Source organism: Perca fluviatilis, chromosome 4 (genome assembly GCF_010015445.1).
Source record: "Perca fluviatilis chromosome 4, GENO_Pfluv_1.0, whole genome shotgun sequence".
Classification (NCBI taxonomy): domain Eukaryota; kingdom Metazoa; phylum Chordata; class Actinopteri; order Perciformes; family Percidae; genus Perca; species Perca fluviatilis.
In genome coordinates this window covers 5,202,748-5,214,453 of record NC_053115.1, presented here as the reverse complement: position 1 = coordinate 5,214,453, position 11,706 = coordinate 5,202,748, and the positions used below count along the sequence as shown (strand labels likewise).

The 11,706-nt window shown below is 40.5% G+C and overlaps 1 protein-coding gene across 2 annotated transcripts in view; it reads left to right on the top strand.

Annotated features, from left to right (window-relative positions):
* The first annotated feature begins 367 nt into the window (after positions 1-367).
* cntn4 (contactin 4) overlaps positions 368-11,706 on the top strand; it is a 163,324-nt gene continuing 151,985 nt past the window's right edge. For both annotated transcript variants that reach the window (XM_039796925.1, XM_039796924.1), the window contains exon 1: positions 368-761. The gene's annotated coding sequence lies outside the window, so the exon portion shown is untranslated. The remainder of the gene's footprint in view (positions 762-11,706) is intronic.

The following is an 11,706-nucleotide window of genomic DNA, read 5'->3' as shown; positions in this document are numbered from 1 at the left end:
TTTCCGGTTTGTTTACCACAATTATACGAGCCAGCCGAATTCACTATGGTCCAACACTCACTGCTTGGACATCCCATCAGCAGCAGGGGAAGAAGAAGAAGAAGAAGGAGGAGGTGAGGATGGAAGGAGAAGTAGCAAGTAGAAGGAGGGCGTCTGTTCCGCTTGAATGGCCTGAGCAATGAGGAGGCTGGTCGGTGGGGGGGACAGACAGACAAGACAAGACAGCGCTCTCTCTTTCTCCTCTTCCCTCTTTCTCTCCGCGTCTTTCTCCGCCGGACGCGCGTGCGTGCGTCCCGCTGCGCTCCGGCACGGTTCGAGGAGGGAGGGAGGGAGGGAGGGGAAGGAGGTAGGGACGGAAGGAGGGAGAGACACTTGACGCATCGGAGGGAGTGAGCACAGCAACGCTTCACTTTCCAATATGCAACCTGCGAGACGCCACGCCGTCAGCAAGTACTTCTGACACACACACACACACACACACAGAGAAAGCGAGGCAGAGATGGAGATACAGTAGTGGAGCCGCACAGAACAGAACGGCACAGCGCAGGACGGCACAGAACGACACAGCCCGTGAATGTAGCGCTACACAAAAGAAAGAGGAACATTTTCTTAGCGCACAAGTCAGACGGATATTTTTTGGCCGGGAGCGTCGCCCAGCAAATCGACAGTGATGTCTGCGTGCAGAATTCTGTTTAGTGATAGAATACGGATTAATCTGAGGCTGTGAATTCTCTTGGAGACGTAAACTGCTGCGAGGACAGGTAAGATTGTTATTATTCTATTATTCCCCATAGCCTCTGTGGTAACTTCGCCACCTCTCAAGTTCAATCTCCACTAGCTCAGCAGCAGTGGCAGTTCCGACGCAAATAAACCCAGCCTGCATTCTAACTTTTTCACAGATTACACTGAAACCTTGATGCTGTGTGTAGCCGAATAGGGGATGGAAGCAGCCGGGATTGCCTTCTCTGAATTTCACCCTCTGCTGATCTCATTTGCCTGGGTCTACTTTGTTGTGGGACTATCATGGTGGAAGCAAAGTAATCTGAGTGTGTGTGTGTGTGTGTGTGTGTGTGTGTGTGAGCGTCTCTCCGATCAGTGCAGATGTTTAGTAATCCTCGTGCGTTGACCCTCCCATGAATAATCCCTGCGGATTTTGCTGATTATGTTGCCCGCCGCCCCCGCCGCCGCCGCCGCTGACCACCAACCGTGGCCACTGGAATCCGTCTGCTCCTGGATACCGCGGGATTAAACCGGGAAAAAACGGAAGAAAACTTAAACTGTAACGCTAATACAACATACACCTTTCAAATTAAGTATTGCATATTGGCAGGTAAACCTACCTTGATTTAGAAGATTAATAAATCATAAAAAGGTTTATTGCCAAATAAGTGGGCTACTTTCAAGGAATTTGCCTTTGGTGGTTGACAATATTGAACATTACTATGAAATAAACAATAAATACAGAAACAAATGCATGCAAAAAAGCTGTTTAACATAAGCAAAAATGAAAAAATAAAAATAAATAGGCGGTGATTTCATGCACTTTACAGGGATTGACTAAACAAATTTAAAATTGAAGTTAGGTTTTGTTTATGTTGGTAGTGCCCCTAAGTGGAGATCAGAATCAGGCCTTCATGTCACTGTGGCACTGCTCTAATGGTGTTTATCAGTGCGTCTGTCAGTCACTGTAGTGGTAGCCTGTGTTGGGCCTGGGGTCTGGTGGCCAGCAAATGCCATATAAGCCTGCTTTAATATGTTTAATAGATACCAGCATCTGTGCAGCTTCAGCACATCTGACGTGCCAACTTCTGCCAAAACTGCTCACTCAAATGAGAACTGAAAGTGATTCCTGTGGAATTGTTCTGCTTCGGAAACATAAAGTAAACCTGGCTCGTACAGGCACGGCACTGTCAGGGAAACTACGCCAGTGTAATGATAACACCTGTCAGAGCAGTGCTATCATGCTGCAAATGAGCATCTGATGCTGTACGCTACATATACTGTTCATTCACCGTTACTGTAAATCTGTGGCCGACTGGGGAGCAGCTCTGTTAAAACTCTGTGTGTGATCCGTTGCGTCCTTATAATCCGACTTGACAAGAGATGAACTACTTCTAAAAGGTTAGCAGAGAGAATAAAGGAGAAAACTTCACCTTAAAAGCGTCCAGGAAGATTATTCCACAGCTCAGTCTTGAGTTGTGAAACATGAGCGTCGATAGCTCCCCAAAAGCCTGAGACAAGAGAGCAGAGACTCTCTTGAGATCTAAGCATGAATATTTAAGTTTTTTTTTTTTGTTTTTTTTTAAATGGCTGAATTAAAGTCTGGGGGAGTGGAGAGTAGATTTAACTACCACCTTTCCACATGAAGACAAGATACTACGGCACAAAGAAGCTTAATGAACACGTTGACTGGCATCTAATGGTTTGCGTCATGCGGCCCACGCTGCACCAGACTCAACCTCACAGGAACACAGCTCTTTCATGGTCGGTGACGTCCCGGAAGCAAACACGCGTGTCAGAAGTGACGTAGCAGCACCGAAGTGACATTAAAAATATCCTGGCGTATGTGCTTTTAGAGGCACGACATCAACATTTTATTGCGCGTTTTCTGTAGGAGGTATCGGAAAAAGAATGTGTCATCAGGGTCATTTTTAATTCATGTCTCTCCAGGAAAGCTAGCTCAAGTAATAAAAGAGAGGAGGGGGGGGGATGTGTTCTTTTACGTGAGATGTGACGGACAACTTTTCTAGGGCTGTTTCCTTCTCGTCTTACATACAGAACTCGTGGACCTGTCTTGTCACTGGATCTCACAGCCACAGGGACACTAAACATTAATCATGATAGTTTAGTTTCTCCATCGGTCCGTCAGTTTGAACTGTACAGATGCAGGCTGGGAGTTGGTGAGGGAGACTTGTTGCGTCGTCTTTCACTTTGCTTCCAGCTGCTTCCTCCCTCTGTGGGCTGGACATTCCTTACTAATGTGTTGTTATCAATCAGTATAACTGTTGTTGAAGCACAATATGACTTTGGGTCTATACAGCAATTAGTTCCCGAACTTTTTTGCTTATAAACCCTGGCCTCAGAGCAGTTCAACCTCTGGTTTTAGTCTACTCAAACTAACTTGTACATTTTATAACATTTTAGAGGGCCGGAAGAGGTAAAAGTACACTGGAGACCTGAAACTGCTGGTCATCAGAAAATGAATAGGCAGTTATTGTGATAATAATCGTTTGAATCACTGAACAATTTGCTCGTTTAATTTTCTCAAATTTGTGCTTTTCATTTCTTGCTGTACTACCAATTGTTTCAGCACTTCATTTGAATCCGTCATTTTGATCTCTGGGAAACTGTGACTATTTTCTGACATTTTAAAGACAAAATCATTAACCGATTAACAGAAAATAAACAGCAGATTAATCTAACGAGAATAATAGATGTAACCATAATGTACTATATATATATATATATATATATATATATATATATATATATATATATATATATAAAAAGTTTAGAGAAAAGTAAAGAACATTTGAATATGTTGCATGTATTTATGCGCCCTGATTAGGTTAATATCACCTTTTGGAGATAAACACGGCAATAAGAAGCAAATAAAAACACATGCATGGTGTCAGTTGTTTAGCATCGCTGCTTTTTTTTTTTGCTTCACTCCGCTGGATTTTCAAAGTAAACAGCGCTGTGAGATTTTCCACAACACCATAATGGATGAGGAAGCTGCAGACCCCTGATACCACTTTACCAGAGTGCAGTGTGGTTTTATGTATGGCATGCATTACTTGTTTGAATCTGGCATAATAGAGCTGTTTGATAAACTGAGCTGAGTGGTGAAGAAATCTTGCCTGTCGAGCAGGAAACTGGAAAAGTACAAGTTTATTCCTTCGACAAACTCTAAAAAGGTATGATATAATTAGGCTGTATTCCAGAAGTGTCAGCACGTTATCGAGCAGATACATAAAAGATGAATTTAGTTTTCACTGCATCAAAGTGTCTGTGGCTTAAAGAGTCAGCAAAGAAGGAAAAGTAAAAAAGAATGTAGAAAACCCACTCTAAAGCTACTACTTGATACAATTTGGGGAATTTTTGTTTCTTTTTTTGGAACTGCCAGCAAAATAGGATTACTGCAAAAACAAACTCTTCAAAATGCAGTTTCTCTAAATGAGTTGCCTTCAGTTTGATGTTTTCCTGCCCTGCACAGGCTGGATTTCATTGAAACAAATCTTTTATCTACATGCAAAATCTTCCACCCGCTATACTTTACTTCTAAGTGAATGACAGATTGTTGCCTTATTCAAAGGAAGGTCATGAATAAGTGTAATTTACACAAAAATACGTCCTGTCTTCACCATCAAAAGCGGTTGTGAGCGCACCGCTGTGAATTGAGAGCCTGACACAACTGTCAGATATAAGTACGCTTAACTATAATACAGCAAAGCTCCTCGGTGTTGTTTACGGAATCCCGTCTCTCTGTTCATTTTTAATATTTAGATTGAAGGAGAAAACGACCCAAGACGGCTCATTGAGACAGCTCCATTTCCTGCTCTATTTATCTAGTCTCATTGGTTCTGTAAATGCCCTATTTGTAATTCAATCATATTAGAATAACTTCTTTGCTTTAGCAATGCTTTATGATGCTGTGTCACTTCCAAGCCTCTGGTTTCAAGGCACAGCGGCCCTTCGGGGTAAGTCTTCACAGACTGTGTGAGCTTGCAACGTTTCTTAATTCAAACATTGTTGCACACTGCCTCTCCTTGGGAATGGCTTTAATTGAGTGCTTAATAAGAACGACGCCACACAGCAACCAACTTCAGTGGGGAGCAGAGCGCTGGGACTACTGCATTATTTAATGTTCTCATATACGGTCTGCAAACATCTTCTTTCAAAGCAATCTCAGGATGAGATCCATGATTCTTTTTGATAATGGCTGACTTGAATGTGCGTTTGTTGTTACTGACGATCCACAAGAGCACATTTTCAGAGGTGTACTGTATTGTGCTCCGCTGGGCGTGGCTCTTATGCGAGAGCCATCTTTCTTCCTTCATTTAATACAATATAAGCAGTCGATCAAACTGTGTTGGCCACAGGGCATTGTTATTTTCTTTGTCTGGATCAAGATTAAAGGACTGAATCGACCGTCTGAGTTGACTCAAAAGAATGTTGGAAATATACCCTGAACACTGTGATGCTTTCTTTTGACATCTGTCAATAAAATGCATGCAGCCTTTACAAAATACAAGCTTTTTAGGATTGAATCATTTTGTTTCTTGGGGAGAATTTTTCATGCTTACAAAAACTAAATGGGCCGTCTTAGACCACATGTGTTTACACTTTATCTTACATTTCTTTTAAATTCACGCTAGGAAAACAATATGGCTTTTTAAGGTATAATGTTATATCAACAGGGCATAGTATGAGCTAAATTTCCTCAATTTGCATGACAAAATAACTATTAATCACACACAAAATACCATATAAAAAGGAAAACTTTGTCCTTGTAATTATTTTAAAACTACAAAATATTTGTGCATCTTCCGTTTCAGGAGCTTTTGGGGGCAAACAAAGTTTGTTATATATGTTAAAAGAAGAAGAGGATTATTTTGAGTAAAAAGAGTAAATTAGGACAAGAGATGGAAATGAAGGCAGAGTAGCGAGGTCATATTATCCATGGTGGCTATACAAGGGTGCGTTCTGATTGCCTAGTAGTTCCCTGCGTAGTGGACTGCATGGGGTATGCCGCCATGTTAAGTACGATTCCAAACCATAGGGAGCAAACATGCTCAGTTCAAAGGGAACTGCGAACTGTGTAGGGAAGAACTAAACAGCGGTTCAACACTTTGCCTGAAGCTCATCAGTCATTGCTCTTTGCTAAAAACGGCACTGTAGATCTTGTAAATTAATCAAAACACATTTATTCTCCAGTTACGGACATTTTAATAGAATATGTTTTGTAATGGTATCAGGTTTTGTTTCAATATTTTAGTTCAGTAGCAGTTCCACCCATAGACAGTTAAATAAATGGACACAGCGTAGACTTTGACGGAGACCAGTGAAGTCTATTAGAAGCACTTTCCCGGTGATGTCTGAGCGTTACTGAGCAGCCTCAAACTGAGCTTGAAGACGTAGATGTGACGTGATCAACCTGTCTGAAAGTGTGAAGTCTTCTGGTAGCTGTGCCGAGAGAAATCTCAATCATTCCCAATCTTACAGAGACGGAGAGCGTAGGTATATGTAAGGAGATAACATAGGCTTTTTATTGCTAACTAAAATGCTAGTTAACATTAGTAATTAAACCTAAACAGCTCATGTAAGTCGAAACTGCCTGCAAGCTTCTCCTGACTATATGGTAATTTCTCTACTGTGCGACAGACAGTCACGTGGTTATGACACAATCGTTAGCCTATTTTTACAAAAACGGTTGCTACGGGGCCATAAATAAAGTAATGGAGCCTTTTATAAATTGTTGTGTTTCTTTAGAAATAAACAATGGAAAATAGTCTTTAAATGCTTCAGATGTAAAGTTATTCGCTGTCAAAGTGAAGCCAAAATGAATGGGAGTCAATGGAATGCTAGCTGAAGGTGATGGCTTGTTAGCCTCAGAATCTCCCCATAGGAGGTACGCGTTCCGGATGCTCGCTCACCCCCTTGGTTCCACCGTAGCAGCAATGTATCCAAGGTGTTTACCGTTACCAGGGTAACGCATAGAGGAAGTGATATCTGCGTTAGTGACGTTGCAGGGTGTTCCGAATGGAGGAATTTTGTCGAAAGAAGTTCCCTTAACCGGCATTCCCTGAACCAACGCAGTCTCATGAACGGGTTCATAGGATATCGTACGAAAAGTTATGCACACTAAAACGTATGATATCATACGAAAACTAGGAGACTGCCGGCTGGTCACGTGACATCAGCTACAGAGCTCCGTGCTACAGAGCGGCAGTTGCTAGCTGTTTAAGCCGAGAGCTTCGTGACACGGCTACAGACCTCCGTCACAGCTCGTCGTATCAGCGGCAGTTAGTAGATGTGTTTAGCCGCTACAGAGCGCTGCGACACCGGCAACGGTGCTCCGCACGGTGCTCCGTCAGGTCAGTGATAGTTGCTGGTTCAGTTACCCGAAAATAGGTGACTGTAAGCCAGTTACAGAGCACCGCGAGCTGCCGGTCATTTCGGCGGAGATTATGGTTAAGTTTAGGCAAGCAAAAGTGAGTGTAATTGTCGCAATTACATTATAATAATGTATAATTTGTTTTCAATCAATGTCATAATTTAGAATTATATAAATTGCATTTAGTATTATTTAGTGATTTTATTTGGTTAAGAGTAAAGTGCTTTTATTTTGAAGTCTCCGCGCAAGGCCTTTTGGGACGCTCGTGAGTGAGAGAGTCGGCAAGCTAACAGCAAGCGAAGCACGGACGATTTAATGCACCGATAAAAGTTTAAATATTTTATGTTTACATTATATGTTATAGCGGATGTCAGCGATCTAAGGAAACCTCTGTTCCCTTGTGTACAGCATACAGCCAACGAGGCATGTTGTTTTGTGTCTGTATATTATTTTGGTGAACGTTATTTTACATGCTGCGCATGTCATTGTTTGTTCATATTAAGCCAATGTGGTCTTTATTTTCTCGTTATACTGTGTGTTTAGTTTTCACGGTGGATTTGGAGAAGAAGCTTTTCCTGGGTAAAAGTCTTTTGTTTTCCCCAGAAAGCGAACTCCGCTCCCTGGCTTGAAAGTCCTGTTTAAACGGCCACCCATCACCGCGACCTCCTCCCTACGCGGCCAGCCGCGTTCTTATACAGCAGCTGTCTGTGTGGTGCGCACAACAAAAAAATAAAAAATCATACAAGGTAAAGTGCTTATCTTTTCATAGCTTTTTGAACGTATGGTTCATGAGAACTAGCCTGGAAATCCAGACCCAAATCCGAAGGATTAAGGGTCTGGCATTGAGTAATGAAAATGGCCAAACTTGAGGGGGGGCTCCAAGCACGTATTTGAAAATCTCACGGCACGCAATTGGATAACACTATGACCAATCACAACAATACATGGGTGACGTTGCTACCAGCGGAGCTAACTGGTTGATTAAACTGTCCTCATCTGTTTAGCTCGCCTCTGGCCCGCCTATATCAGATACACCGATGTGATTGGTGCAGCTCGGCTACAAGGGCATAGTTAATGAGCATCATTACTCAATGCCAGAGTGACTCGCTGAGCAAATTCACTTTATTTACTTATTAGAACTCTGGATTTCCAAGGTACATGAGAACAGGTTGTAGGGAGAACTGTTTATGTGCACTGTGAATCGGAACGCAGCCCAGGTTTTTTGTTATTTCTGTCAGGGAATTATTCTTATTAATATATTTTTTATCAAAAGTAATTTTTCATTTTTTAGTCTAATGAAAAATGCTATTCAGTTGCATCATGGGATATGTAGGATCCAGAGATTTTAGAGCTTGATTTAGGACTAAAAGCCAGGATATCTCGTCCTCGTCTCATACTAAATATGATTGGAGTAGCCCAAATTCAGATAACACCTACTTTTTATGAATGATACACACCACTAACAACAGAACATATGTCAATATATGAAATGATGAATTAACATTAAGGTTAAGTTAGCTTTTCCTTTTATATTTATTCAGGATGAAGGGTGCTCAGAAGAAATGTTTAAAAAAATATCATATTCTTTAAAAAAAATTATATATATATTATTATATATAAGCATATCAAGTATATTAATATTACTGGAAAGTCACTAAACCCTACCAGATATGTTCTAAATCGAGTTATAAAGATGTTACACACGGCGTGAAATGATAAAAAAAGAGATTTTTGTATTTGTCTCGCAACTTGTTGAAAGCTTTTCCCAAGCGCACACTGCTTTCAGTTTTCACTCAGTCCTGCATAACACATCTGCGGCTGCCTAATGAAATATATTATGCAGATTCCATAACAAATATCATGTTTAGGCGTGTTATTTTTATGTAGTCAAGTGTTTCCTCTCAGATCTTCTCCCAGCAGCTGTAGGTCAATATTTTTCATTCTTGTTCCCGCTGGTTTTACACCTACATCCAAAGTGTCTCTTACATACACGGTTTACCTTCATGTAAGCTATCCAAAGATGAAGTGGCATTTGTGAGTCGTATTATGTTTCACACACACACACACACACACACACACACTAACACACACACACACACACACACACACACACACACACACACACACAGACCTGTGAGCTGCTGAGTGCCACTAGTTTGAAGTGTCTTGCTCAAGGGTACCAGCCTCTGGAGAACGTTTAAAGACAGCCCAAAGGAACATATTTTGGTTTTTATGTATATTTTTGATATTTATGTAATGGCTTTGAATGTACTGTATCAGGGTACATAATGAGGCTCTTTTTATCCACATTCACAAAGAATATTAGATTATTTCTTTGATGCAATATAGATTTTGAATATATAGGCAATATGCTGATTGGTGGGCACATGTTGCAGCTTTTCAATGGATGTTTTGTAATTAATAAATGATGCTACTGTATTAGGATGTGGCATCATTCCTTGCATTTTGTTTCTGGTTAAAGTCTCCTAAAGACGTTTTTGTTCAGTATCCAGAGAAAAACAAGTCCTTAATGAGCTTTTCTATATCGCAAGAACTTCCTGTTCATGTGAAGTAAATTCGGAGAGAACTGCAGATGATGCAACATGCAGGTATTCAAAATCTCGTCTGTTTCTAATTAGGCATTCCAGAAAGGCACTGTTTGTTTAGCAGACCATTTCAGACGTCTGTGGTTCAGATAAATGTGATTCTGTAGCCATTGTATCAAAGTGCAATTAACTGGTTCATTCATTTAAACCAAGGACAATATGAGAAAAGAAAAACATAATGCCTATGTGGCTCGGCTGTGGAATAGAACTCTTCATTTTGGATCAGATCAGAAATGCGGATCCATTCAACCTCAAAAACTCTGTTACAGTCATTTGTGCCAGACAATCTTATAAGTCCATGTACTCAGAAGGTCAATCAAGTCCACTCTCCTTAGCCTCTACATGGTCATATGTCATCAGTGCATCTGTGTCGCTAAAGCTGGAAACATCAGATATCAGAATAGAAGGGTGTTGTGGCTGGGAGATACACCTGACTTCTCTTTTGCATCAAATTTGTCTTTCTGAAAAACGGATGCCATTTCTGTCTGAAATTGTTATCACCTGGCTTTTGATAAGGCCTGATCTCATTATATGATGCTGAATTACTGGGCATAATGCAAAATATTATGTAGCTTTGGAGTTTTTTTGTCATAACAAACAAGGCAAGGAAGCTTTATTTATACAGCACATTTCAGCAACAAGGCAATTCACAGTGCTTAACATAAAACATAAAAAAATAGTTCAAAACAATAAAGAAGAATATAAAAACAGCTCAAACAGAATACGCCAGGTATGAATTATATGAATAAAAGCGACAGTGTAAGAAATGAACAATTACTTAAAAAAGGCAGCATCAAAAAGCAAAGTCTCCTGCCTTGATTTTAAAGAACTGAGAGTTGCCGCGGACCTGCAAATAATAAAGTGAATGGTCTTTTGTGCTTGCTAGACTAGTTTTGTGCCAGCTGTAAAAAAACATGTTAAATAAAAGCCCAAACTATTTTAAATTGCGGTTGCAATGGCCGTTCTAGACCATTTCAAATGGGGGTGGCAGGCTGGGCCCACGTGTGAGTTTAGAGGGCATCAAATACACATTAAGCACAAGTGTTACATACCAATGTCAATGTTTGACAGATTATCACCGAAATTCAAAGGGTGATTGTGACTGCACTATAAAAAATGACGAGACTGTCTGAGCCAGAATAACACTGACCTATATTCATGTTGTTTTCAAAAATCCTTGAAAGGCAGCATATATTTGTATGAGCTGTCTACAGTGGACAAGACTTCTATACTGGAACCAAATTCGTTTTTTTTTCTCTTAAAATAAGTTTCTTAGCTAGAGCATAAGTTCAGTATTTTTCTTTAGATGAGTTCTCAACATTAGACAGGCACTTGATACAGTTTGGAGAAGTCACTCTCCAATTCAGAACTGTGCCAGAAATCTGCCAGCCACATCAGCAGTGATGTGGGTATACAGCAGAGAGCTCTTCAGTAGGGCTGTCACAGTCAGCTGCCCCACACTTGGTCAGGAACCCTGGGTGTATTTCAATGATTATATGTATTTCTTTTTTTTTTAAGATAATTTTTTTGGCCATTTTAGGCCTTTATTTGACAGGACAGCTGAAGACATGAAAGGGGAGAGAGGGGGGGAATGACATGCAGCAAAGGTCGGCATCGAACCCAGGCCCGCTGCGTTGAGGAGTAAACCTCTATATATGGGCGCCGCTCTACCAACTGAGCTATCTGGGCGCCCCATTGATTATATCTTTGATTTGAATGGTCTTTATTGATAAAGTTAACCTGACAAGCCTTGAATGATCAGCATCTTAATAGAACCTTGTAGTGAGAGCATCTCCAAAAAACTATGTATTGATGTAAGAAACACTCTGAAAGCCAGCTCTAACACCATCTAATAATAATTAATTGATAATGAATATGAAAAAAAAATTAAAACACAGAAACTGGAAAATGAGATAGTATCATGAGTGCATTGATGAAATGACATTACTTTTTATTCATTTTATTAATTTATACTTTTTATTG